Source organism: Lissotriton vulgaris, chromosome 7 (genome assembly GCF_964263255.1).
Source record: "Lissotriton vulgaris chromosome 7, aLisVul1.2, whole genome shotgun sequence".
Taxonomy (NCBI): domain Eukaryota; kingdom Metazoa; phylum Chordata; class Amphibia; order Caudata; family Salamandridae; genus Lissotriton; species Lissotriton vulgaris.
In genome coordinates, this window is record NC_141695.1 from 1389585558 (window position 1) to 1389611880 (window position 26323).

The 26323-nt window shown below is 45.2% G+C and overlaps 28 non-coding genes across 28 annotated transcripts; 14 read left to right on the forward strand and 14 right to left on the reverse strand.

Annotated features, from left to right (window-relative positions):
* The first annotated feature begins 248 nt into the window (after positions 1–248).
* Positions 249–355, forward strand: LOC147704245 (U6 spliceosomal RNA). The gene has a single exon (XR_015298855.1). It is a non-coding gene; the product is annotated as a U6 spliceosomal RNA (small nuclear RNA).
* Positions 356–1365: 1010 nt separating this feature from the next.
* On the reverse strand, positions 1366–1438 carry TRNAR-ACG (transfer RNA arginine (anticodon ACG)). The gene has a single exon. It is a non-coding gene; the product is annotated as a tRNA-Arg (tRNA).
* A 714-nt stretch (positions 1439–2152) lies between these two features.
* Positions 2153–2259, forward strand: LOC147704247 (U6 spliceosomal RNA). Its single transcript, XR_015298856.1, has one exon. It is a non-coding gene; the product is annotated as a U6 spliceosomal RNA (small nuclear RNA).
* A 1010-nt stretch (positions 2260–3269) lies between these two features.
* On the reverse strand, positions 3270–3342 carry TRNAR-ACG (transfer RNA arginine (anticodon ACG)). The gene has a single exon. It is a non-coding gene; the product is annotated as a tRNA-Arg (tRNA).
* A 714-nt stretch (positions 3343–4056) lies between these two features.
* Positions 4057–4163, forward strand: LOC147704249 (U6 spliceosomal RNA). Its single transcript, XR_015298291.1, has one exon. It is a non-coding gene; the product is annotated as a U6 spliceosomal RNA (small nuclear RNA).
* A 1020-nt stretch (positions 4164–5183) lies between these two features.
* Positions 5184–5256, reverse strand: TRNAR-ACG (transfer RNA arginine (anticodon ACG)). Its single transcript has one exon. It is a non-coding gene; the product is annotated as a tRNA-Arg (tRNA).
* Positions 5257–5970: 714 nt separating this feature from the next.
* Positions 5971–6077, forward strand: LOC147704251 (U6 spliceosomal RNA). Its single transcript, XR_015298857.1, has one exon. It is a non-coding gene; the product is annotated as a U6 spliceosomal RNA (small nuclear RNA).
* Positions 6078–7087: 1010 nt separating this feature from the next.
* TRNAR-ACG (transfer RNA arginine (anticodon ACG)) lies at positions 7088–7160 on the reverse strand. Its single transcript has one exon. It is a non-coding gene; the product is annotated as a tRNA-Arg (tRNA).
* Positions 7161–7874: 714 nt separating this feature from the next.
* On the forward strand, positions 7875–7981 carry LOC147704253 (U6 spliceosomal RNA). Its single transcript, XR_015298858.1, has one exon. It is a non-coding gene; the product is annotated as a U6 spliceosomal RNA (small nuclear RNA).
* Positions 7982–8991: 1010 nt separating this feature from the next.
* TRNAR-ACG (transfer RNA arginine (anticodon ACG)) lies at positions 8992–9064 on the reverse strand. Its single transcript has one exon. It is a non-coding gene; the product is annotated as a tRNA-Arg (tRNA).
* Positions 9065–9778: 714 nt separating this feature from the next.
* Positions 9779–9885, forward strand: LOC147704255 (U6 spliceosomal RNA). Its single transcript, XR_015298859.1, has one exon. It is a non-coding gene; the product is annotated as a U6 spliceosomal RNA (small nuclear RNA).
* A 1020-nt stretch (positions 9886–10905) lies between these two features.
* Positions 10906–10978, reverse strand: TRNAR-ACG (transfer RNA arginine (anticodon ACG)). The gene has a single exon. It is a non-coding gene; the product is annotated as a tRNA-Arg (tRNA).
* Positions 10979–11692: 714 nt separating this feature from the next.
* On the forward strand, positions 11693–11799 carry LOC147704257 (U6 spliceosomal RNA). Its single transcript, XR_015298860.1, has one exon. It is a non-coding gene; the product is annotated as a U6 spliceosomal RNA (small nuclear RNA).
* Positions 11800–12809: 1010 nt separating this feature from the next.
* TRNAR-ACG (transfer RNA arginine (anticodon ACG)) lies at positions 12810–12882 on the reverse strand. The gene has a single exon. It is a non-coding gene; the product is annotated as a tRNA-Arg (tRNA).
* Positions 12883–13596: 714 nt separating this feature from the next.
* Positions 13597–13703, forward strand: LOC147704259 (U6 spliceosomal RNA). The gene has a single exon (XR_015298861.1). It is a non-coding gene; the product is annotated as a U6 spliceosomal RNA (small nuclear RNA).
* A 1010-nt stretch (positions 13704–14713) lies between these two features.
* On the reverse strand, positions 14714–14786 carry TRNAR-ACG (transfer RNA arginine (anticodon ACG)). The gene has a single exon. It is a non-coding gene; the product is annotated as a tRNA-Arg (tRNA).
* A 714-nt stretch (positions 14787–15500) lies between these two features.
* LOC147704261 (U6 spliceosomal RNA) lies at positions 15501–15607 on the forward strand. The gene has a single exon (XR_015298862.1). It is a non-coding gene; the product is annotated as a U6 spliceosomal RNA (small nuclear RNA).
* A 1010-nt stretch (positions 15608–16617) lies between these two features.
* On the reverse strand, positions 16618–16690 carry TRNAR-ACG (transfer RNA arginine (anticodon ACG)). The gene has a single exon. It is a non-coding gene; the product is annotated as a tRNA-Arg (tRNA).
* Positions 16691–17404: 714 nt separating this feature from the next.
* LOC147704263 (U6 spliceosomal RNA) lies at positions 17405–17511 on the forward strand. The gene has a single exon (XR_015298863.1). It is a non-coding gene; the product is annotated as a U6 spliceosomal RNA (small nuclear RNA).
* Positions 17512–18521: 1010 nt separating this feature from the next.
* On the reverse strand, positions 18522–18594 carry TRNAR-ACG (transfer RNA arginine (anticodon ACG)). Its single transcript has one exon. It is a non-coding gene; the product is annotated as a tRNA-Arg (tRNA).
* Positions 18595–19308: 714 nt separating this feature from the next.
* Positions 19309–19415, forward strand: LOC147704265 (U6 spliceosomal RNA). Its single transcript, XR_015298864.1, has one exon. It is a non-coding gene; the product is annotated as a U6 spliceosomal RNA (small nuclear RNA).
* A 1010-nt stretch (positions 19416–20425) lies between these two features.
* Positions 20426–20498, reverse strand: TRNAR-ACG (transfer RNA arginine (anticodon ACG)). Its single transcript has one exon. It is a non-coding gene; the product is annotated as a tRNA-Arg (tRNA).
* Positions 20499–21212: 714 nt separating this feature from the next.
* On the forward strand, positions 21213–21319 carry LOC147704267 (U6 spliceosomal RNA). The gene has a single exon (XR_015298865.1). It is a non-coding gene; the product is annotated as a U6 spliceosomal RNA (small nuclear RNA).
* A 1010-nt stretch (positions 21320–22329) lies between these two features.
* TRNAR-ACG (transfer RNA arginine (anticodon ACG)) lies at positions 22330–22402 on the reverse strand. The gene has a single exon. It is a non-coding gene; the product is annotated as a tRNA-Arg (tRNA).
* A 714-nt stretch (positions 22403–23116) lies between these two features.
* On the forward strand, positions 23117–23223 carry LOC147704269 (U6 spliceosomal RNA). Its single transcript, XR_015298866.1, has one exon. It is a non-coding gene; the product is annotated as a U6 spliceosomal RNA (small nuclear RNA).
* A 1020-nt stretch (positions 23224–24243) lies between these two features.
* Positions 24244–24316, reverse strand: TRNAR-ACG (transfer RNA arginine (anticodon ACG)). Its single transcript has one exon. It is a non-coding gene; the product is annotated as a tRNA-Arg (tRNA).
* A 714-nt stretch (positions 24317–25030) lies between these two features.
* Positions 25031–25137, forward strand: LOC147704271 (U6 spliceosomal RNA). Its single transcript, XR_015298867.1, has one exon. It is a non-coding gene; the product is annotated as a U6 spliceosomal RNA (small nuclear RNA).
* A 1010-nt stretch (positions 25138–26147) lies between these two features.
* TRNAR-ACG (transfer RNA arginine (anticodon ACG)) lies at positions 26148–26220 on the reverse strand. Its single transcript has one exon. It is a non-coding gene; the product is annotated as a tRNA-Arg (tRNA).
* Between the last annotated feature and the right edge of the window lie 103 nt (positions 26221–26323).

Sequence of the window (26323 nt, forward strand, 5' to 3'; positions counted from 1 at the left end):
AATGTTCCTTGTCTGTAGCCCGACCCAGGAGCCTTTGCAAACCTGGTATAATCTACATACTTACGGTGTGTTTAGTCTTGGACCACAAATGCAGTGAAGAATAATGGATTGCTACTCTTCATCCATTTTTGACCATTGGCTCAGATTTGAATGCGTACTGGCCATCTGAGCATCTCTGCCAGGCCACCCTATGTCTAGAGACTGTAGATTTAGAGAGTTTATAAACATTGTCAGTTCATCAATAAAGTGTGCTCGCTTCGGCAGCACATATACTAAAATTGGAACGATACAGAGAAGATTAGCATGGCCCCTGCGCAAGGATGACACGCAAATTCGTGAAGCGTTCCATATTTTTAACAGCTTTCAGGAGAGAAATCTTTTTTGTTTTCAAGACTAATTGAAAAAATAAAGCAGGTCCCAGTGCTGTCCCCGTAATATGTATTTTTCAATTAGTCTCTCCTCAACATTTTTAATGTATTTGCTTTGCAGTAAAGAAGGTGCGCTCTATGTTCAGCTGCATTTAGCAAGGAAGCCTGCAGGACTTCTGGGACTTTTCTTTCTCTTTTTTAGCCTCACTGTCATTATTCTTCACCACCCCCAAATCTATACTGCTGCAGTGTTGTGTTGATTTGTGGGAAGCAGGACAAAGAGAAGGGCAGGGCCTATGCAAATGAAGGCCTCAGGGATGTCTGGGAGTGCCTTTTTAGCAGTATTGTTAAAGTCCACCTTGCAACCGGATTGGTCGGGTAAGCTGAAAAACACCATGCCAGATTGGGCACCAGGTGTCTAGGCGCTTGGAGGACATATTGGGTCTACATCCCTCAGTTTCTGAGGTCCAAGAAATGTTCACCCTCTACCCTAATAGAGAGGTCTTGGCCGATCGTGGCTGAGAGGGGAAGAAGGTAGCAGTGCAAGATGCTTATGGTCCTTCTCTAATAATGGACCAACTTTCTCTCTCTCCTTACCTGTGGTTCTGCCTGGCTACTGGGGCTACCAGTTGTAAGCCTGCAGCCCACAGGGAGTTGGTTTGTTCCTCTCACACATGTAAATGGGTAAGCATTCAAGTGCACACACCTGCCTACGTCCACAGACCCTCGCGCACACACACTTTTGTCAACAAGCTTTTTCGCAATTAAGAGTATCAGGGACCCATGTTGAAATACAAAAGCAGCACACCACGTGACGGCCATCACATAGAGTCCAGCAGCAAATGGGAAACGTTTAACTAGCTGTGGTCCTATTACTTGCGCTCTACCGTGGAACAACTGCTGGATGAGTCCTGCTGGAGAATATTGAACCTACAACAAGTCTGAGGTAAATAAAAATTCCACAGGAATATAATCAAACAGGGACCTACAACCCTTCCGAGCCAGATAGGAGTCGAACCTACAATCTTCTGATCCGTAGTCAGACGCGTTATCCATTGCGCCACTGGCCCTATGTAGACTTACGCATCCTTTTGTCCTTAAGTGGGCTAGAAAGTGTGTGTATGTGTGTGTGAAGGCACAAGGGAACCCATCTGACCTCCTGGAAGTCTGTTCTGTGAGGTTTTCCCAAGTTTTACAAAGGACTTTAGGAGAAGGAAGCACCTAAAAGCTAGGCGAAATGGTCCTAGATCCAAGGAAATCTTTTAGATCAGGCTCAGTTTCTTAAATAGTTTGCATTAACATAATCAGTTCCAGGTCTGTGTGGGGCTGAGCTTGAGAACTCCTTAGTAAGTAGGCGTTTACAACAATAAGGGGTTTAATATTACAACACAGGTGAACATTCAGACACATTATCATAAGCTCACCTTGTCCAGGGACCCAAGCATGCTGCCTTTCCACTCTCAGAGCCCTTCACCTAACCTACTGTGCAGCTGTTTCACCTTTAATATCACTGTTCCACAGGCAGCGTGACGTCACAATGCTCCTTGTCTGTAGCCCGACCCAGGAGCCTTTGCAAACCTGGTATAATCTACATACTTACGGTGTGTTTAGTCTTGGACCACAAATGCAGTGAAGAATAATGGATTGCTACTCTTCATACATTTTTGACCATTGGCTCAGATTTGAATGCGTACTGGGCATCTGAGCATCTCTGCCAGGCCACCCTATGTCTAGAGACTGTAGATTTAGAGAGTTTATAAACATTGTCAGTTCATCAATAAAGTGTGCTCGCTTCGGCAGCACATATACTAAAATTGGAACGATACAGAGAAGATTAGCATGGCCCCTGCGCAAGGATGACACGCAAATTCGTGAAGCGTTCCATATTTTTAACAGCTTTCAGGAGAGAAATCTTTTTTGTTTTCAAGACTAATTGAAAAAATAAAGCAGGTCCCAGTGCTGTCCCCGTAATATGTATTTTTCAATTAGTCTCTCCTCAACATTTTTAATGTATTTGCTTTGCAGTAAAGAAGGTGCGCTCTATGTTCAGCTGCATTTAGCAAGGAAGCCTGCAGGACTTCTGGGACTTTTCTTTCTCTTTTTTAGCCTCACTGTCATTATTCTTCACCACCCCCAAATCTATACTGCTGCAGTGTTGTGTTGATTTGTGGGAAGCAGGACAAAGAGAAGGGCAGGGCCTATGCAAATGAAGGCCTCAGGGATGTCTGGGAGTGCCTTTTTAGCAGTATTGTTAAAGTCCACCTTGCAACCGGATTGGTCGGGTAAGCTGAAAAACACCATGCCAGATTGGGCACCAGGTGTCTAGGCGCTTGGAGGACATATTGGGTCTACATCCCTCAGTTTCTGAGGTCCAAGAAATGTTCACCCTCTACCCTAATAGAGAGGTCTTGGCCGATCGTGGCTGAGAGGGGAAGAAGGTAGCAGTGCAAGATGCTTATGGTCCTTCTCTAATAATGGACCAACTTTCTCTCTCTCCTTACCTGTGGTTCTGCCTGGCTACTGGGGCTACCAGTTGTAAGCCTGCAGCCCACAGGGAGTTGGTTTGTTCCTCTCACACATGTAAATGGGTAAGCATTCAAGTGCACACACCTGCCTACGTCCACAGACCCTCGCGCACACACACTTTTGTCAACAAGCTTTTTCGCAATTAAGAGTATCAGGGACCCATGTTGAAATACAAAAGCAGCACACCACGTGACGGCCATCACATAGAGTCCAGCAGCAAATGGGAAACGTTTAACTAGCTGTGGTCCTATTACTTGCGCTCTACCGTGGAACAACTGCTGGATGAGTCCTGCTGGAGAATATTGAACCTACAACAAGTCTGAGGTAAATAAAAATTCCACAGGAATATAATCAAACAGGGACCTACAACCCTTCCGAGCCAGATAGGAGTCGAACCTACAATCTTCTGATCCGTAGTCAGACGCGTTATCCATTGCGCCACTGGCCCTATGTAGACTTACGCATCCTTTTGTCCTTAAGTGGGCTAGAAAGTGTGTGTATGTGTGTGTGAAGGCACAAGGGAACCCATCTGACCTCCTGGAAGTCTGTTCTGTGAGGTTTTCCCAAGTTTTACAAAGGACTTTAGGAGAAGGAAGCACCTAAAAGCTAGGCGAAATGGTCCTAGATCCAAGGAAATCTTTTAGATCAGGCTCAGTTTCTTAAATAGTTTGCATTAACATAATCAGTTCCAGGTCTGTGTGGGGCTGAGCTTGAGAACTCCTTAGTAAGTAGGCGTTTACAACAATAAGGGGTTTAATATTACAACACAGGTGAACATTCAGACACATTATCATAAGCTCACCTTGTCCAGGGACCCAAGCATGCTGCCTTTCCACTCTCAGAGCCCTTCACCTAACCTACTGTGCAGCTGTTTCACCTTTAATATCACTGTTCCACAGGCAGCGTGACGTCACAATGCTCCTTGTCTGTAGCCCGACCCAGGAGCCTTTGCAAACCTGGTATAATCTACATACTTACGGTGTGTTTAGTCTTGGACCACAAATGCAGTGAAGAATAATGGATTGCTACTCTTCATACATTTTTGACCATTGGCTCAGATTTGAATGCGTACTGGGCATCTGAGCATCTCTACCAGGCCACCCTATGTCTAGAGACTGTAGATTTAGAGAGTTTATAAACATTGTCAGTTCATCAATAAAGTGTGCTCGCTTCGGCAGCACATATACTAAAATTGGAACGATACAGAGAAGATTAGCATGGCCCCTGCGCAAGGATGACATGCAAATTCGTGAAGCGTTCCATATTTTTAACAGCTTTCAGGAGAGAAATCTTTTTTGTTTTCAAGACTAATTGAAAAAATAAAGCAGGTCCCAGTGCTGTCCCCGTAATATGTATTTTTCAATTAGTCTCTCCTCAACATTTTTAATGTATTTGCTTTGCAGTAAAGAAGGTGCGCTCTATGTTCAGCTGCATTTAGCAAGGAAGCCTGCAGGACTTCTGGGACTTTTCTTTCTCTTTTTTAGCCTCACTGTCATTATTCTTCACCACCCCCAAATCTATACTGCTGCAGTGTTGTGTTGATTTGTGGGAATCAGGACAAAGAGAAGGGCAGGGCCTATGCAAATGAAGGCCTCAGGGATGTCTGGGAGTGCCTTTTTAGCAGTATTGTTAAAGTCCACCTTGCAACCGGATTGGTCGGGTAAGCTGAAAAACACCATGCCAGATTGGGCACCAGGTCTCTAGGCGCTTGGAGGACATATTGGGTCTACATCCCTCAGTTTCTGAGGTCCAAGAAATGTTCACCCTCTACCCTAATAGAGAGGCCTTGGCCGATCGTGGCCGATCGTGGCTGAGAGGGGAAGAAGGTAGCAGTGCAAGATGCTTATGGTCCTTCTCTAATAATGGACCAACTTTCTCTCTCTCCTTACCTGTGGTTCTGCCTGGCTACTGGGGCTACCAGTTGTAAGCCTGCAGCCCACAGGGAGTTGGTTTGTTCCTCTCACACATGTAAATGGGTAAGCATTCAAGTGCACACACCTGCCTACGTCCACAGACCCTCGCGCACACACACTTTTGTCAACAAGCTTTTTCGCAATTAAGAGTATCAGGGACCCATGTTGAAATACAAAAGCAGCACACCACGTGACGGCCATCACATAGAGTCCAGCAGCAAATGGGAAACGTTTAACTAGCTGTGGTCCTATTACTTGCGCTCTACCGTGGAACAACTGCTGGATGAATCCTGCTGGAGAATATTGAACCTACAACAAGTCTGAGGTAAATAAAAATTCCACAGGAATATAATCAAACAGGGACCTACAACCCTTCCGAGCCAGATAGGAGTCGAACCTACAATCTTCTGATCCGTAGTCAGACGCGTTATCCATTGCGCCACTGGCCCTATGTAGACTTACGCATCCTTTTGTCCTTAAGTGGGCTAGAAAGTGTGTGTATGTGTGTGTGAAGGCACAAGGAAACCCATCTGACCTCCTGGAAGTCTGTTCTGTGAGGTTTTCCCAAGTTTTACAAAGGACTTTAGGAGAAGGAAGCACCTAAAAGCTAGGCGAAATGGTCCTAGATCCAAGGAAATCTTTTAGATCAGGCTCAGTTTCTTAAATAGTTTGCATTAACATAATCAGTTCCAGGTCTGTGTGGGGCTGAGCTTGAGAACTCCTTAGTAAGTAGGCGTTTACAACAATAAGGGGTTTAATATTACAACACAGGTGAACATTCAGACACATTATCATAAGCTCACCTTGTCCAGGGACCCAAGCATGCTGCCTTTCCACTCTCAGAGCCCTTCACCTAACCTACTGTGCAGCTGTTTCACCTTTAATATCACTGTTCCACAGGCAGCGTGACGTCACAATGTTCCTTGTCTGTAGCCCGACCCAGGAGCCTTTGCAAACCTGGTATAATCTACATACTTACGGTGTGTTTAGTCTTGGACCACAAATGCAGTGAAGAATAATGGATTGCTACTCTTCATCCATTTTTGACCATTGGCTCAGATTTGAATGCGTACTGGCCATCTGAGCATCTCTGCCAGGCCACCCTATGTCTAGAGACTGTAGATTTAGAGAGTTTATAAACATTGTCAGTTCATCAATAAAGTGTGCTCGCTTCGGCAGCACATATACTAAAATTGGAACGATACAGAGAAGATTAGCATGGCCCCTGCGCAAGGATGACACGCAAATTCGTGAAGCGTTCCATATTTTTAACAGCTTTCAGGAGAGAAATCTTTTTTGTTTTCAAGACTAATTGAAAAAATAAAGCAGGTCCCAGTGCTGTCCCCGTAATATGTATTTTTCAATTAGTCTCTCCTCAACATTTTTAATGTATTTGCTTTGCAGTAAAGAAGGTGCGCTCTATGTTCAGCTGCATTTAGCAAGGAAGCCTGCAGGACTTCTGGGACTTTTCTTTCTCTTTTTTAGCCTCACTGTCATTATTCTTCACCACCCCCAAATCTATACTGCTGCAGTGTTGTGTTGATTTGTGGGAAGCAGGACAAAGAGAAGGGCAGGGCCTATGCAAATGAAGGCCTCAGGGATGTCTGGGAGTGCCTTTTTAGCAGTATTGTTAAAGTCCACCTTGCAACCGGATTGGTCGGGTAAGCTGAAAAACACCATGCCAGATTGGGCACCAGGTGTCTAGGCGCTTGGAGGACATATTGGGTCTACATCCCTCAGTTTCTGAGGTCCAAGAAATGTTCACCCTCTACCCTAATAGAGAGGTCTTGGCCGATCGTGGCTGAGAGGGGAAGAAGGTAGCAGTGCAAGATGCTTATGGTCCTTCTCTAATAATGGACCAACTTTCTCTCTCTCCTTACCTGTGGTTCTGCCTGGCTACTGGGGCTACCAGTTGTAAGCCTGCAGCCCACAGGGAGTTGGTTTGTTCCTCTCACACATGTAAATGGGTAAGCATTCAAGTGCACACACCTGCCTACGTCCACAGACCCTCGCGCACACACACTTTTGTCAACAAGCTTTTTCGCAATTAAGAGTATCAGGGACCCATGTTGAAATACAAAAGCAGCACACCACGTGACGGCCATCACATAGAGTCCAGCAGCAAATGGGAAACGTTTAACTAGCTGTGGTCCTATTACTTGCGCTCTACCGTGGAACAACTGCTGGATGAGTCCTGCTGGAGAATATTGAACCTACAACAAGTCTGAGGTAAATAAAAATTCCACAGGAATATAATCAAACAGGGACCTACAACCCTTCCGAGCCAGATAGGAGTCGAACCTACAATCTTCTGATCCGTAGTCAGACGCGTTATCCATTGCGCCACTGGCCCTATGTAGACTTACGCATCCTTTTGTCCTTAAGTGGGCTAGAAAGTGTGTGTATGTGTGTGTGAAGGCACAAGGGAACCCATCTGACCTCCTGGAAGTCTGTTCTGTGAGGTTTTCCCAAGTTTTACAAAGGACTTTAGGAGAAGGAAGCACCTAAAAGCTAGGCGAAATGGTCCTAGATCCAAGGAAATCTTTTAGATCAGGCTCAGTTTCTTAAATAGTTTGCATTAACATAATCAGTTCCAGGTCTGTGTGGGGCTGAGCTTGAGAACTCCTTAGTAAGTAGGCGTTTACAACAATAAGGGGTTTAATATTACAACACAGGTGAACATTCAGACACATTATCATAAGCTCACCTTGTCCAGGGACCCAAGCATGCTGCCTTTCCACTCTCAGAGCCCTTCACCTAACCTACTGTGCAGCTGTTTCACCTTTAATATCACTGTTCCACAGGCAGCGTGACGTCACAATGCTCCTTGTCTGTAGCCCGACCCAGGAGCCTTTGCAAACCTGGTATAATCTACATACTTACGGTGTGTTTAGTCTTGGACCACAAATGCAGTGAAGAATAATGGATTGCTACTCTTCATACATTTTTGACCATTGGCTCAGATTTGAATGCGTACTGGGCATCTGAGCATCTCTGCCAGGCCACCCTATGTCTAGAGACTGTAGATTTAGAGAGTTTATAAACATTGTCAGTTCATCAATAAAGTGTGCTCGCTTCGGCAGCACATATACTAAAATTGGAACGATACAGAGAAGATTAGCATGGCCCCTGCGCAAGGATGACACGCAAATTCGTGAAGCGTTCCATATTTTTAACAGCTTTCAGGAGAGAAATCTTTTTTGTTTTCAAGACTAATTGAAAAAATAAAGCAGGTCCCAGTGCTGTCCCCGTAATATGTATTTTTCAATTAGTCTCTCCTCAACATTTTTAATGTATTTGCTTTGCAGTAAAGAAGGTGCGCTCTATGTTCAGCTGCATTTAGCAAGGAAGCCTGCAGGACTTCTGGGACTTTTCTTTCTCTTTTTTAGCCTCACTGTCATTATTCTTCACCACCCCCAAATCTATACTGCTGCAGTGTTGTGTTGATTTGTGGGAAGCAGGACAAAGAGAAGGGCAGGGCCTATGCAAATGAAGGCCTCAGGGATGTCTGGGAGTGCCTTTTTAGCAGTATTGTTAAAGTCCACCTTGCAACCGGATTGGTCGGGTAAGCTGAAAAACACCATGCCAGATTGGGCACCAGGTGTCTAGGCGCTTGGAGGACATATTGGGTCTACATCCCTCAGTTTCTGAGGTCCAAGAAATGTTCACCCTCTACCCTAATAGAGAGGTCTTGGCCGATCGTGGCTGAGAGGGGAAGAAGGTAGCAGTGCAAGATGCTTATGGTCCTTCTCTAATAATGGACCAACTTTCTCTCTCTCCTTACCTGTGGTTCTGCCTGGCTACTGGGGCTACCAGTTGTAAGCCTGCAGCCCACAGGGAGTTGGTTTGTTCCTCTCACACATGTAAATGGGTAAGCATTCAAGTGCACACACCTGCCTACGTCCACAGACCCTCGCGCACACACACTTTTGTCAACAAGCTTTTTCGCAATTAAGAGTATCAGGGACCCATGTTGAAATACAAAAGCAGCACACCACGTGACGGCCATCACATAGAGTCCAGCAGCAAATGGGAAACGTTTAACTAGCTGTGGTCCTATTACTTGCGCTCTACCGTGGAACAACTGCTGGATGAGTCCTGCTGGAGAATATTGAACCTACAACAAGTCTGAGGTAAATAAAAATTCCACAGGAATATAATCAAACAGGGACCTACAACCCTTCCGAGCCAGATAGGAGTCGAACCTACAATCTTCTGATCCGTAGTCAGACGCGTTATCCATTGCGCCACTGGCCCTATGTAGACTTACGCATCCTTTTGTCCTTAAGTGGGCTAGAAAGTGTGTGTATGTGTGTGTGAAGGCACAAGGGAACCCATCTGACCTCCTGGAAGTCTGTTCTGTGAGGTTTTCCCAAGTTTTACAAAGGACTTTAGGAGAAGGAAGCACCTAAAAGCTAGGCGAAATGGTCCTAGATCCAAGGAAATCTTTTAGATCAGGCTCAGTTTCTTAAATAGTTTGCATTAACATAATCAGTTCCAGGTCTGTGTGGGGCTGAGCTTGAGAACTCCTTAGTAAGTAGGCGTTTACAACAATAAGGGGTTTAATATTACAACACAGGTGAACATTCAGACACATTATCATAAGCTCACCTTGTCCAGGGACCCAAGCATGCTGCCTTTCCACTCTCAGAGCCCTTCACCTAACCTACTGTGCAGCTGTTTCACCTTTAATATCACTGTTCCACAGGCAGCGTGACGTCACAATGCTCCTTGTCTGTAGCCCGACCCAGGAGCCTTTGCAAACCTGGTATAATCTACATACTTACGGTGTGTTTAGTCTTGGACCACAAATGCAGTGAAGAATAATGGATTGCTACTCTTCATACATTTTTGACCATTGGCTCAGATTTGAATGCGTACTGGGCATCTGAGCATCTCTGCCAGGCCACCCTATGTCTAGAGACTGTAGATTTAGAGAGTTTATAAACATTGTCAGTTCATCAATAAAGTGTGCTCGCTTCGGCAGCACATATACTAAAATTGGAACGATACAGAGAAGATTAGCATGGCCCCTGCGCAAGGATGACACGCAAATTCGTGAAGCGTTCCATATTTTTAACAGCTTTCAGGAGAGAAATCTTTTTTGTTTTCAAGACTAATTGAAAAAATAAAGCAGGTCCCAGTGCTGTCCCCGTAATATGTATTTTTCAATTAGTCTCTCCTCAACATTTTTAATGTATTTGCTTTGCAGTAAAGAAGGTGCGCTCTATGTTCAGCTGCATTTAGCAAGGAAGCCTGCAGGACTTCTGGGACTTTTCTTTCTCTTTTTTAGCCTCACTGTCATTATTCTTCACCACCCCCAAATCTATACTGCTGCAGTGTTGTGTTGATTTGTGGGAATCAGGACAAAGAGAAGGGCAGGGCCTATGCAAATGAAGGCCTCAGGGATGTCTGGGAGTGCCTTTTTAGCAGTATTGTTAAAGTCCACCTTGCAACCGGATTGGTCGGGTAAGCTGAAAAACACCATGCCAGATTGGGCACCAGGTCTCTAGGCGCTTGGAGGACATATTGGGTCTACATCCCTCAGTTTCTGAGGTCCAAGAAATGTTCACCCTCTACCCTAATAGAGAGGCCTTGGCCGATCGTGGCCGATCGTGGCTGAGAGGGGAAGAAGGTAGCAGTGCAAGATGCTTATGGTCCTTCTCTAATAATGGACCAACTTTCTCTCTCTCCTTACCTGTGGTTCTGCCTGGCTACTGGGGCTACCAGTTGTAAGCCTGCAGCCCACAGGGAGTTGGTTTGTTCCTCTCACACATGTAAATGGGTAAGCATTCAAGTGCACACACCTGCCTACGTCCACAGACCCTCGCGCACACACACTTTTGTCAACAAGCTTTTTCGCAATTAAGAGTATCAGGGACCCATGTTGAAATACAAAAGCAGCACACCACGTGACGGCCATCACATAGAGTCCAGCAGCAAATGGGAAACGTTTAACTAGCTGTGGTCCTATTACTTGCGCTCTACCGTGGAACAACTGCTGGATGAATCCTGCTGGAGAATATTGAACCTACAACAAGTCTGAGGTAAATAAAAATTCCACAGGAATATAATCAAACAGGGACCTATAACTCTTCCGAGCCAGATAGGAGTCGAACCTACAATCTTCTGATCCGTAGTCAGACGCGTTATCCATTGCGCCACTGGCCCTATGTAGACTTACGCATCCTTTTGTCCTTAAGTGGGCTAGAAAGTGTGTGTATGTGTGTGTGAAGGCACAAGGAAACCCATCTGACCTCCTGGAAGTCTGTTCTGTGAGGTTTTCCCAAGTTTTACAAAGGACTTTAGGAGAAGGAAGCACCTAAAAGCTAGGCGAAATGGTCCTAGATCCAAGGAAATCTTTTAGATCAGGCTCAGTTTCTTAAATAGTTTGCATTAACATAATCAGTTCCAGGTCTGTGTGGGGCTGAGCTTGAGAACTCCTTAGTAAGTAGGCGTTTACAACAATAAGGGGTTTAATATTACAACACAGGTGAACATTCAGACACATTATCATAAGCTCACCTTGTCCAGGGACCCAAGCATGCTGCCTTTCCACTCTCAGAGCCCTTCACCTAACCTACTGTGCAGCTGTTTCACCTTTAATATCACTGTTCCACAGGCAGCGTGACGTCACAATGCTCCTTGTCTGTAGCCCGACCCAGGAGCCTTTGCAAACCTGGTATAATCTACATACTTACGGTGTGTTTAGTCTTGGACCACAAATGCAGTGAAGAATAATGGATTGCTACTCTTCATCCATTTTTGACCATTGGCTCAGATTTGAATGCGTACTGGCCATCTGAGCATCTCTGCCAGGCCACCCTATGTCTAGAGACTGTAGATTTAGAGAGTTTATAAACATTGTCAGTTCATCAATAAAGTGTGCTCGCTTCGGCAGCACATATACTAAAATTGGAACGATACAGAGAAGATTAGCATGGCCCCTGCGCAAGGATGACACGCAAATTCGTGAAGCGTTCCATATTTTTAACAGCTTTCAGGAGAGAAATCTTTTTTGTTTTCAAGACTAATTGAAAAAATAAAGCAGGTCCCAGTGCTGTCCCCGTAATATGTATTTTTCAATTAGTCTCTCCTCAACATTTTTAATGTATTTGCTTTGCAGTAAAGAAGGTGCGCTCTATGTTCAGCTGCATTTAGCAAGGAAGCCTGCAGGACTTCTGGGACTTTTCTTTCTCTTTTTTAGCCTCACTGTCATTATTCTTCACCACCCCCAAATCTATACTGCTGCAGTGTTGTGTTGATTTGTGGGAATCAGGACAAAGAGAAGGGCAGGGCCTATGCAAATGAAGGCCTCAGGGATGTCTGGGAGTGCCTTTTTAGCAGTATTGTTAAAGTCCACCTTGCAACCGGATTGGTCGGGTAAGCTGAAAAACACCATGCCAGATTGGGCACCAGGTCTCTAGGCGCTTGGAGGACATATTGGGTCTACATCCCTCAGTTTCTGAGGTCCAAGAAATGTTCACCCTCTACCCTAATAGAGAGGTCTTGGCCGATCGTGGCTGAGAGGGGAAGAAGGTAGCAGTGCAAGATGCTTATGGTCCTTCTCTAATAATGGACCAACTTTCTCTCTCTCCTTACCTGTGGTTCTGCCTGGCTACTGGGGCTACCAGTTGTAAGCCTGCAGCCCACAGGGAGTTGGTTTGTTCCTCTCACACATGTAAATGGGTAAGCATTCAAGTGCACACACCTGCCTACGTCCACAGACCCTCGCGCACACACACTTTTGTCAACAAGCTTTTTCGCAATTAAGAGTATCAGGGACCCATGTTGAAATACAAAAGCAGCACACCACGTGACGGCCATCACATAGAGTCCAGCAGCAAATGGGAAACGTTTAACTAGCTGTGGTCCTATTACTTGCGCTCTACCGTGGAACAACTGCTGGATGAATCCTGCTGGAGAATATTGAACCTACAACAAGTCTGAGGTAAATAAAAATTCCACAGGAATATAATCAAACAGGGACCTATAACTCTTCCGAGCCAGATAGGAGTCGAACCTACAATCTTCTGATCCGTAGTCAGACGCGTTATCCATTGCGCCACTGGCCCTATGTAGACTTACGCATCCTTTTGTCCTTAAGTGGGCTAGAAAGTGTGTGTATGTGTGTGTGAAGGCACAAGGAAACCCATCTGACCTCCTGGAAGTCTGTTCTGTGAGGTTTTCCCAAGTTTTACAAAGGACTTTAGGAGAAGGAAGCACCTAAAAGCTAGGCGAAATGGTCCTAGATCCAAGGAAATCTTTTAGATCAGGCTCAGTTTCTTAAATAGTTTGCATTAACATAATCAGTTCCAGGTCTGTGTGGGGCTGAGCTTGAGAACTCCTTAGTAAGTAGGCGTTTACAACAATAAGGGGTTTAATATTACAACACAGGTGAACATTCAGACACATTATCATAAGCTCACCTTGTCCAGGGACCCAAGCATGCTGCCTTTCCACTCTCAGAGCCCTTCACCTAACCTACTGTGCAGCTGTTTCACCTTTAATATCACTGTTCCACAGGCAGCGTGACGTCACAATGCTCCTTGTCTGTAGCCCGACCCAGGAGCCTTTGCAAACCTGGTATAATCTACATACTTACGGTGTGTTTAGTCTTGGACCACAAATGCAGTGAAGAATAATGGATTGCTACTCTTCATCCATTTTTGACCATTGGCTCAGATTTGAATGCGTACTGGCCATCTGAGCATCTCTGCCAGGCCACCCTATGTCTAGAGACTGTAGATTTAGAGAGTTTATAAACATTGTCAGTTCATCAATAAAGTGTGCTCGCTTCGGCAGCACATATACTAAAATTGGAACGATACAGAGAAGATTAGCATGGCCCCTGCGCAAGGATGACACGCAAATTCGTGAAGCGTTCCATATTTTTAACAGCTTTCAGGAGAGAAATCTTTTTTGTTTTCAAGACTAATTGAAAAAATAAAGCAGGTCCCAGTGCTGTCCCCGTAATATGTATTTTTCAATTAGTCTCTCCTCAACATTTTTAATGTATTTGCTTTGCAGTAAAGAAGGTGCGCTCTATGTTCAGCTGCATTTAGCAAGGAAGCCTGCAGGACTTCTGGGACTTTTCTTTCTCTTTTTTAGCCTCACTGTCATTATTCTTCACCACCCCCAAATCTATACTGCTGCAGTGTTGTGTTGATTTGTGGGAAGCAGGACAAAGAGAAGGGCAGGGCCTATGCAAATGAAGGCCTCAGGGATGTCTGGGAGTGCCTTTTTAGCAGTATTGTTAAAGTCCACCTTGCAACCGGATTGGTCGGGTAAGCTGAAAAACACCATGCCAGATTGGGCACCAGGTGTCTAGGCGCTTGGAGGACATATTGGGTCTACATCCCTCAGTTTCTGAGGTCCAAGAAATGTTCACCCTCTACCCTAATAGAGAGGTCTTGGCCGATCGTGGCTGAGAGGGGAAGAAGGTAGCAGTGCAAGATGCTTATGGTCCTTCTCTAATAATGGACCAACTTTCTCTCTCTCCTTACCTGTGGTTCTGCCTGGCTACTGGGGCTACCAGTTGTAAGCCTGCAGCCCACAGGGAGTTGGTTTGTTCCTCTCACACATGTAAATGGGTAAGCATTCAAGTGCACACACCTGCCTACGTCCACAGACCCTCGCGCACACACACTTTTGTCAACAAGCTTTTTCGCAATTAAGAGTATCAGGGACCCATGTTGAAATACAAAAGCAGCACACCACGTGACGGCCATCACATAGAGTCCAGCAGCAAATGGGAAACGTTTAACTAGCTGTGGTCCTATTACTTGCGCTCTACCGTGGAACAACTGCTGGATGAGTCCTGCTGGAGAATATTGAACCTACAACAAGTCTGAGGTAAATAAAAATTCCACAGGAATATAATCAAACAGGGACCTACAACCCTTCCGAGCCAGATAGGAGTCGAACCTACAATCTTCTGATCCGTAGTCAGACGCGTTATCCATTGCGCCACTGGCCCTATGTAGACTTACGCATCCTTTTGTCCTTAAGTGGGCTAGAAAGTGTGTGTATGTGTGTGTGAAGGCACAAGGGAACCCATCTGACCTCCTGGAAGTCTGTTCTGTGAGGTTTTCCCAAGTTTTACAAAGGACTTTAGGAGAAGGAAGCACCTAAAAGCTAGGCGAAATGGTCCTAGATCCAAGGAAATCTTTTAGATCAGGCTCAGTTTCTTAAATAGTTTGCATTAACATAATCAGTTCCAGGTCTGTGTGGGGCTGAGCTTGAGAACTCCTTAGTAAGTAGGCGTTTACAACAATAAGGGGTTTAATATTACAACACAGGTGAACATTCAGACACATTATCATAAGCTCACCTTGTCCAGGGACCCAAGCATGCTGCCTTTCCACTCTCAGAGCCCTTCACCTAACCTACTGTGCAGCTGTTTCACCTTTAATATCACTGTTCCACAGGCAGCGTGACGTCACAATGCTCCTTGTCTGTAGCCCGACCCAGGAGCCTTTGCAAACCTGGTATAATCTACATACTTACGGTGTGTTTAGTCTTGGACCACAAATGCAGTGAAGAATAATGGATTGCTACTCTTCATACATTTTTGACCATTGGCTCAGATTTGAATGCGTACTGGGCATCTGAGCATCTCTGCCAGGCCACCCTATGTCTAGAGACTGTAGATTTAGAGAGTTTATAAACATTGTCAGTTCATCAATAAAGTGTGCTCGCTTCGGCAGCACATATACTAAAATTGGAACGATACAGAGAAGATTAGCATGGCCCCTGCGCAAGGATGACACGCAAATTCGTGAAGCGTTCCATATTTTTAACAGCTTTCAGGAGAGAAATCTTTTTTGTTTTCAAGACTAATTGAAAAAATAAAGCAGGTCCCAGTGCTGTCCCCGTAATATGTATTTTTCAATTAGTCTCTCCTCAACATTTTTAATGTATTTGCTTTGCAGTAAAGAAGGTGCGCTCTATGTTCAGCTGCATTTAGCAAGGAAGCCTGCAGGACTTCTGGGACTTTTCTTTCTCTTTTTTAGCCTCACTGTCATTATTCTTCACCACCCCCAAATCTATACTGCTGCAGTGTTGTGTTGATTTGTGGGAAGCAGGACAAAGAGAAGGGCAGGGCCTATGCAAATGAAGGCCTCAGGGATGTCTGGGAGTGCCTTTTTAGCAGTATTGTTAAAGTCCACCTTGCAACCGGATTGGTCGGGTAAGCTGAAAAACACCATGCCAGATTGGGCACCAGGTGTCTAGGCGCTTGGAGGACATATTGGGTCTACATCCCTCAGTTTCTGAGGTCCAAGAAATGTTCACCCTCTACCCTAATAGAGAGGTCTTGGCCGATCGTGGCTGAGAGGGGAAGAAGGTAGCAGTGCAAGATGCTTATGGTCCTTCTCTAATAATGGACCAACTTTCTCTCTCTCCTTACCTGTGGTTCTGCCTGGCTACTGGGGCTACCAGTTGTAAGCCTGCAGCCCACAGGGAGTTGGTTTGTTCCTCTCACACATGTAAATGGGTAAGCATTCAAGTGCACACACCTGCCTACGTCCACAGACCCTCGCGCACACACACTTTTGTCAACAAGCTTTTTCGCAATTAAGAGTATCAGGGACCCATGTTGAAATACAAAAGCAGCACACCACGTGACGGCCATCACATAGAGTCCAGCAGCAAATGGGAAACGTTTAACTAGCTGTGGTCCTATTACTTGCGCTCTACCGTGGAACAACTGCTGGATGAGTCCTGCTGGAGAATATTGAACCTACAACAAGTCTGAGGTAAATAAAAATTCCACAGGAATATAATCAAACAGGGACCTACAACCCTTCCGAGCCAGATAGGAGTCGAACCTACAATCTTCTGATCCGTAGTCAGACGCGTTATCCATTGCGCCACTGGCCCTATGTAGACTTACGCATCCTTTTGTCCTTAAGTGGGCTAGAAAGTGTGTGTATGTGTGTGTGAAGGCACAAGGGAACCCATCTGACCTCCTGGAAGTCTGTTCTGTGAGGTTTTCCCAAGTTTTACAAAGGACTTTAGGAGAAGGAAGCACCTAAAAGCTAGGCGAAATGGTCCTAGATCCAAGGAAATCTTTTAGATCAGGCTCAGTTTCTTAAATAGTTTGCATTAACATAATCAGTTCCAGGTCTGTGTGGGGCTGAGCTTGAGAACTCCTTAGTAAGTAGGCGTTTACAACAATAAGGGGTTTAATATTACAACACAGGTGAACATTCAGACACATTATCATAAGCTCACCTTGTCCAGGGACCCAAGCATGCTGCCTTTCCACTCTCAGAGCCCTTCACCTAACCTACTGTGCAGCTGTTTCACCTTTAATATCACTGTTCCACAGGCAGCGTGACGTCACAATGCTCCTTGTCTGTAGCCCGACCCAGGAGCCTTTGCAAACCTGGTATAATCTACATACTTACGGTGTGTTTAGTCTTGGACCACAAATGCAGTGAAGAATAATGGATTGCTACTCTTCATACATTTTTGACCATTGGCTCAGATTTGAATGCGTACTGGGCATCTGAGCATCTCTGCCAGGCCACCCTATGTCTAGAGACTGTAGATTTAGAGAGTTTATAAACATTGTCAGTTCATCAATAAAGTGTGCTCGCTTCGGCAGCACATATACTAAAATTGGAACGATACAGAGAAGATTAGCATGGCCCCTGCGCAAGGATGACACGCAAATTCGTGAAGCGTTCCATATTTTTAACAGCTTTCAGGAGAGAAATCTTTTTTGTTTTCAAGACTAATTGAAAAAATAAAGCAGGTCCCAGTGCTGTCCCCGTAATATGTATTTTTCAATTAGTCTCTCCTCAACATTTTTAATGTATTTGCTTTGCAGTAAAGAAGGTGCGCTCTATGTTCAGCTGCATTTAGCAAGGAAGCCTGCAGGACTTCTGGGACTTTTCTTTCTCTTTTTTAGCCTCACTGTCATTATTCTTCACCACCCCCAAATCTATACTGCTGCAGTGTTGTGTTGATTTGTGGGAATCAGGACAAAGAGAAGGGCAGGGCCTATGCAAATGAAGGCCTCAGGGATGTCTGGGAGTGCCTTTTTAGCAGTATTGTTAAAGTCCACCTTGCAACCGGATTGGTCGGGTAAGCTGAAAAACACCATGCCAGATTGGGCACCAGGTCTCTAGGCGCTTGGAGGACATATTGGGTCTACATCCCTCAGTTTCTGAGGTCCAAGAAATGTTCACCCTCTACCCTAATAGAGAGGTCTTGGCCGATCGTGGCTGAGAGGGGAAGAAGGTAGCAGTGCAAGATGCTTATGGTCCTTCTCTAATAATGGACCAACTTTCTCTCTCTCCTTACCTGTGGTTCTGCCTGGCTACTGGGGCTACCAGTTGTAAGCCTGCAGCCCACAGGGAGTTGGTTTGTTCCTCTCACACATGTAAATGGGTAAGCATTCAAGTGCACACACCTGCCTACGTCCACAGACCCTCGCGCACACACACTTTTGTCAACAAGCTTTTTCGCAATTAAGAGTATCAGGGACCCATGTTGAAATACAAAAGCAGCACACCACGTGACGGCCATCACATAGAGTCCAGCAGCAAATGGGAAACGTTTAACTAGCTGTGGTCCTATTACTTGCGCTCTACCGTGGAACAACTGCTGGATGAATCCTGCTGGAGAATATTGAACCTACAACAAGTCTGAGGTAAATAAAAATTCCACAGGAATATAATCAAACAGGGACCTATAACTCTTCCGAGCCAGATAGGAGTCGAACCTACAATCTTCTGATCCGTAGTCAGACGCGTTATCCATTGCGCCACTGGCCCTATGTAGACTTACGCATCCTTTTGTCCTTAAGTGGGCTAGAAAGTGTGTGTATGTGTGTGTGAAGGCACAAGGAAACCCATCTGACCTCCTGGAAGTCTGTTCTGTGAGGTTTTCCCAAGTTTTACAAAGGACTTTAGGAGAAGGAAGCACCTAAAAGCTAGGCGAAATGGTCCTAGATCCAAGGAAATCTTTTAGATCAGGCTCAGTTTCTTAAATAGTTTGCATTAACATAATCAGTTCCAGGTCTGTGTGGGGCTGAGCTTGAGAACTCCTTAGTAAGTAGGCGTTTACAACAATAAGGGGTTTAATATTACAACACAGGTGAACATTCAGACACATTATCATAAGCTCACCTTGTCCAGGGACCCAAGCATGCTGCCTTTCCACTCTCAGAGCCCTTCACCTAACCTACTGTGCAGCTGTTTCACCTTTAATATCACTGTTCCACAGGCAGCGTGACGTCACAATGCTCCTTGTCTGTAGCCCGACCCAGGAGCCTTTGCAAACCTGGTATAATCTACATACTTACGGTGTGTTTAGTCTTGGACCACAAATGCAGTGAAGAATAATGGATTGCTACTCTTCATCCATTTTTGACCATTGGCTCAGATTTGAATGCGTACTGGCCATCTGAGCATCTCTGCCAGGCCACCCTATGTCTAGAGACTGTAGATTTAGAGAGTTTATAAACATTGTCAGTTCATCAATAAAGTGTGCTCGCTTCGGCAGCACATATACTAAAATTGGAACGATACAGAGAAGATTAGCATGGCCCCTGCGCAAGGATGACACGCAAATTCGTGAAGCGTTCCATATTTTTAACAGCTTTCAGGAGAGAAATCTTTTTTGTTTTCAAGACTAATTGAAAAAATAAAGCAGGTCCCAGTGCTGTCCCCGTAATATGTATTTTTCAATTAGTCTCTCCTCAACATTTTTAATGTATTTGCTTTGCAGTAAAGAAGGTGCGCTCTATGTTCAGCTGCATTTAGCAAGGAAGCCTGCAGGACTTCTGGGACTTTTCTTTCTCTTTTTTAGCCTCACTGTCATTATTCTTCACCACCCCCAAATCTATACTGCTGCAGTGTTGTGTTGATTTGTGGGAAGCAGGACAAAGAGAAGGGCAGGGCCTATGCAAATGAAGGCCTCAGGGATGTCTGGGAGTGCCTTTTTAGCAGTATTGTTAAAGTCCACCTTGCAACCGGATTGGTCGGGTAAGCTGAAAAACACCATGCCAGATTGGGCACCAGGTGTCTAGGCGCTTGGAGGACATATTGGGTCTACATCCCTCAGTTTCTGAGGTCCAAGAAATGTTCACCCTCTACCCTAATAGAGAGGTCTTGGCCGATCGTGGCTGAGAGGGGAAGAAGGTAGCAGTGCAAGATGCTTATGGTCCTTCTCTAATAATGGACCAACTTTCTCTCTCTCCTTACCTGTGGTTCTGCCTGGCTACTGGGGCTACCAGTTGTAAGCCTGCAGCCCACAGGGAGTTGGTTTGTTCCTCTCACACATGTAAATGGGTAAGCATTCAAGTGCACACACCTGCCTACGTCCACAGACCCTCGCGCACACACACTTTTGTCAACAAGCTTTTTCGCAATTAAGAGTATCAGGGACCCATGTTGAAATACAAAAGCAGCACACCACGTGACGGCCATCACATAGAGTCCAGCAGCAAATGGGAAACGTTTAACTAGCTGTGGTCCTATTACTTGCGCTCTACCGTGGAACAACTGCTGGATGAGTCCTGCTGGAGAATATTGAACCTACAACAAGTCTGAGGTAAATAAAAATTCCACAGGAATATAATCAAACAGGGACCTACAACCCTTCCGAGCCAGATAGGAGTCGAACCTACAATCTTCTGATCCGTAGTCAGACGCGTTATCCATTGCGCCACTGGCCCTATGTAGACTTACGCATCCTTTTGTCCTTAAGTGGGCTAGAAAGTGTGTGTATGTGTGTGTGAAGGCACAAGGGAACCCATCTGACCTCCTGGAAGTCTGTTCTGTGAGGTTTTCCCAAGTTTTACAAAGGACTTTAGGAGAAGGAAGCACCTAAAAGCTAGGCGAAATGGTCCTAGATCCAAGGAAATCTTTTAGATCAGGCTCAGTTTCTTAAATAGTTTGCATTAACATAATCAGTTCCAGGTCTGTGTGGGGCTGAGCTTGAGAACTCCTTAGTAAGTAGGCGTTTACAACAATAAGGGGTTTAATATTACAACACAGGTGAACATTCAGACACATTATCATAAGCTCACCTTGTCCAGGGACCCAAGCATGCTGCCTTTCCACTCTCAGAGCCCTTCACCTAACCTACTGTGCAGCTGTTTCACCTTTAATATCACTGTTCCACAGGCAGCGTGACGTCACAATGCTCCTTGTCTGTAGCCCGACCCAGGAGCCTTTGCAAACCTGGTATAATCTACATACTTACGGTGTGTTTAGTCTTGGACCACAAATGCAGTGAAGAATAATGGATTGCTACTCTTCATACATTTTTGACCATTGGCTCAGATTTGAATGCGTACTGGGCATCTGAGCATCTCTGCCAGGCCACCCTATGTCTAGAGACTGTAGATTTAGAGAGTTTATAAACATTGTCAGTTCATCAATAAAGTGTGCTCGCTTCGGCAGCACATATACTAAAATTGGAACGATACAGAGAAGATTAGCATGGCCCCTGCGCAAGGATGACACGCAAATTCGTGAAGCGTTCCATATTTTTAACAGCTTTCAGGAGAGAAATCTTTTTTGTTTTCAAGACTAATTGAAAAAATAAAGCAGGTCCCAGTGCTGTCCCCGTAATATGTATTTTTCAATTAGTCTCTCCTCAACATTTTTAATGTATTTGCTTTGCAGTAAAGAAGGTGCGCTCTATGTTCAGCTGCATTTAGCAAGGAAGCCTGCAGGACTTCTGGGACTTTTCTTTCTCTTTTTTAGCCTCACTGTCATTATTCTTCACCACCCCCAAATCTATACTGCTGCAGTGTTGTGTTGATTTGTGGGAAGCAGGACAAAGAGAAGGGCAGGGCCTATGCAAATGAAGGCCTCAGGGATGTCTGGGAGTGCCTTTTTAGCAGTATTGTTAAAGTCCACCTTGCAACCGGATTGGTCGGGTAAGCTGAAAAACACCATGCCAGATTGGGCACCAGGTGTCTAGGCGCTTGGAGGACATATTGGGTCTACATCCCTCAGTTTCTGAGGTCCAAGAAATGTTCACCCTCTACCCTAATAGAGAGGTCTTGGCCGATCGTGGCTGAGAGGGGAAGAAGGTAGCAGTGCAAGATGCTTATGGTCCTTCTCTAATAATGGACCAACTTTCTCTCTCTCCTTACCTGTGGTTCTGCCTGGCTACTGGGGCTACCAGTTGTAAGCCTGCAGCCCACAGGGAGTTGGTTTGTTCCTCTCACACATGTAAATGGGTAAGCATTCAAGTGCACACACCTGCCTACGTCCACAGACCCTCGCGCACACACACTTTTGTCAACAAGCTTTTTCGCAATTAAGAGTATCAGGGACCCATGTTGAAATACAAAAGCAGCACACCACGTGACGGCCATCACATAGAGTCCAGCAGCAAATGGGAAACGTTTAACTAGCTGTGGTCCTATTACTTGCGCTCTACCGTGGAACAACTGCTGGATGAGTCCTGCTGGAGAATATTGAACCTACAACAAGTCTGAGGTAAATAAAAATTCCACAGGAATATAATCAAACAGGGACCTACAACCCTTCCGAGCCAGATAGGAGTCGAACCTACAATCTTCTGATCCGTAGTCAGACGCGTTATCCATTGCGCCACTGGCCCTATGTAGACTTACGCATCCTTTTGTCCTTAAGTGGGCTAGAAAGTGTGTGTATGTGTGTGTGAAGGCACAAGGGAACCCATCTGACCTCCTGGAAGTCTGTTCTGTGAGGTTTTCCCAAGTTTTACAAAGGACTTTAGGAGAAGGAAGCACCTAAAAGCTAGGCGAAATGGTCCTAGATCCAAGGAAATCTTTTAGATCAGGCTCAGTTTCTTAAATAGTTTGCATTAACATAATCAGTTCCAGGTCTGTGTGGGGCTGAGCTTGAGAACTCCTTAGTAAGTAGGCGTTTACAACAATAAGGGGTTTAATATTACAACACAGGTGAACATTCAGACACATTATCATAAGCTCACCTTGTCCAGGGACCCAAGCATGCTGCCTTTCCACTCTCAGAGCCCTTCACCTAACCTACTGTGCAGCTGTTTCACCTTTAATATCACTGTTCCACAGGCAGCGTGACGTCACAATGCTCCTTGTCTGTAGCCCGACCCAGGAGCCTTTGCAAACCTGGTATAATCTACATACTTACGGTGTGTTTAGTCTTGGACCACAAATGCAGTGAAGAATAATGGATTGCTACTCTTCATACATTTTTGACCATTGGCTCAGATTTGAATGCGTACTGGGCATCTGAGCATCTCTGCCAGGCCACCCTATGTCTAGAGACTGTAGATTTAGAGAGTTTATAAACATTGTCAGTTCATCAATAAAGTGTGCTCGCTTCGGCAGCACATATACTAAAATTGGAACGATACAGAGAAGATTAGCATGGCCCCTGCGCAAGGATGACACGCAAATTCGTGAAGCGTTCCATATTTTTAACAGCTTTCAGGAGAGAAATCTTTTTTGTTTTCAAGACTAATTGAAAAAATAAAGCAGGTCCCAGTGCTGTCCCCGTAATATGTATTTTTCAATTAGTCTCTCCTCAACATTTTTAATGTATTTGCTTTGCAGTAAAGAAGGTGCGCTCTATGTTCAGCTGCATTTAGCAAGGAAGCCTGCAGGACTTCTGGGACTTTTCTTTCTCTTTTTTAGCCTCACTGTCATTATTCTTCACCACCCCCAAATCTATACTGCTGCAGTGTTGTGTTGATTTGTGGGAATCAGGACAAAGAGAAGGGCAGGGCCTATGCAAATGAAGGCCTCAGGGATGTCTGGGAGTGCCTTTTTAGCAGTATTGTTAAAGTCCACCTTGCAACCGGATTGGTCGGGTAAGCTGAAAAACACCATGCCAGATTGGGCACCAGGTCTCTAGGCGCTTGGAGGACATATTGGGTCTACATCCCTCAGTTTCTGAGGTCCAAGAAATGTTCACCCTCTACCCTAATAGAGAGGCCTTGGCCGATCGTGGCCGATCGTGGCTGAGAGGGGAAGAAGGTAGCAGTGCAAGATGCTTATGGTCCTTCTCTAATAATGGACCAACTTTCTCTCTCTCCTTACCTGTGGTTCTGCCTGGCTACTGGGGCTACCAGTTGTAAGCCTGCAGCCCACAGGGAGTTGGTTTGTTCCTCTCACACATGTAAATGGGTAAGCATTCAAGTGCACACACCTGCCTACGTCCACAGACCCTCGCGCACACACACTTTTGTCAACAAGCTTTTTCGCAATTAAGAGTATCAGGGACCCATGTTGAAATACAAAAGCAGCACACCACGTGACGGCCATCACATAGAGTCCAGCAGCAAATGGGAAACGTTTAACTAGCTGTGGTCCTATTACTTGCGCTCTACCGTGGAACAACTGCTGGATGAATCCTGCTGGAGAATATTGAACCTACAACAAGTCTGAGGTAAATAAAAATTCCACAGGAATATAATCAAACAGGGACCTATAACTCTTCCGAGCCAGATAGGAGTCGAACCTACAATCTTCTGATCCGTAGTCAGACGCGTTATCCATTGCGCCACTGGCCCTATGTAGACTTACGCATCCTTTTGTCCTTAAGTGGGCTAGAAAGTGTGTGTATGTGTGTGTGAAGGCACAAGGAAACCCATCTGACCTCCTGGAAGTCTGTTCTGTGAGGTTTTCCCAAGTTTTACAAAGGACTTTAGGAGAAGGAAGCACCTAAAAGCTAGGCGAAATGGTCCTAGATCCAAGGAAATCTTTTAGATCAGGCTCAGTTTCTTAAATAGTTTGCATTAACATAATCAGTTCCAGGTCTGTGTGGGGCTGAGCTTGAGAACTCCTTAGTAAGTAGGCGTTTACAACAATAAGGGGTTTAATATTACAACACAGGTGAACATTCAGACACATTATCATAAGCTCACCTTGTCCAGGGACCCAAGCATGCTGCCTTTCCACTCTCAGAGCCCTTCACCTAACCTACTGTGCAGCTGTTTCACCTTTAATATCACTGTTCCACAGGCAGCGTGACGTCACAATGCTCCTTGTCTGTAGCCCGACCCAGGAGCCTTTGCAAACCTGGTATAATCTACATACTTACGGTGTGTTTAGTCTTGGACCACAAATGCAGTGAAGAATAATGGATTGCTACTCTTCATCCATTTTTGACCATTGGCTCAGATTTGAATGCGTACTGGCCATCTGAGCATCTCTGCCAGGCCACCCTATGTCTAGAGACTGTAGATTTAGAGAGTTTATAAACATTGTCAGTTCATCAATAAAGTGTGCTCGCTTCGGCAGCACATATACTAAAATTGGAACGATACAGAGAAGATTAGCATGGCCCCTGCGCAAGGATGACACGCAAATTCGTGAAGCGTTCCATATTTTTAACAGCTTTCAGGAGAGAAATCTTTTTTGTTTTCAAGACTAATTGAAAAAATAAAGCAGGTCCCAGTGCTGTCCCCGTAATATGTATTTTTCAATTAGTCTCTCCTCAACATTTTTAATGTATTTGCTTTGCAGTAAAGAAGGTGCGCTCTATGTTCAGCTGCATTTAGCAAGGAAGCCTGCAGGACTTCTGGGACTTTTCTTTCTCTTTTTTAGCCTCACTGTCATTATTCTTCACCACCCCCAAATCTATACTGCTGCAGTGTTGTGTTGATTTGTGGGAATCAGGACAAAGAGAAGGGCAGGGCCTATGCAAATGAAGGCCTCAGGGATGTCTGGGAGTGCCTTTTTAGCAGTATTGTTAAAGTCCACCTTGCAACCGGATTGGTCGGGTAAGCTGAAAAACACCATGCCAGATTGGGCACCAGGTCTCTAGGCGCTTGGAGGACATATTGGGTCTACATCCCTCAGTTTCTGAGGTCCAAGAAATGTTCACCCTCTACCCTAATAGAGAGGTCTTGGCCGATCGTGGCTGAGAGGGGAAGAAGGTAGCAGTGCAAGATGCTTATGGTCCTTCTCTAATAATGGACCAACTTTCTCTCTCTCCTTACCTGTGGTTCTGCCTGGCTACTGGGGCTACCAGTTGTAAGCCTGCAGCCCACAGGGAGTTGGTTTGTTCCTCTCACACATGTAAATGGGTAAGCATTCAAGTGCACACACCTGCCTACGTCCACAGACCCTCGCGCACACACACTTTTGTCAACAAGCTTTTTCGCAATTAAGAGTATCAGGGACCCATGTTGAAATACAAAAGCAGCACACCACGTGACGGCCATCACATAGAGTCCAGCAGCAAATGGGAAACGTTTAACTAGCTGTGGTCCTATTACTTGCGCTCTACCGTGGAACAACTGCTGGATGAATCCTGCTGGAGAATATTGAACCTACAACAAGTCTGAGGTAAATAAAAATTCCACAGGAATATAATCAAACAGGGACCTACAACCCTTCCGAGCCAGATAGGAGTCGAACCTACAATCTTCTGATCCGTAGTCAGACGCGTTATCCATTGCGCCACTGGCCCTATGTAGACTTACGCATCCTTTTGTCCTTAAGTGGGCTAGAAAGTGTGTGTATGTGTGTGTGAAGGCACAAGGAAACCCATCTGACCTCCTGGAAGTCTGTTC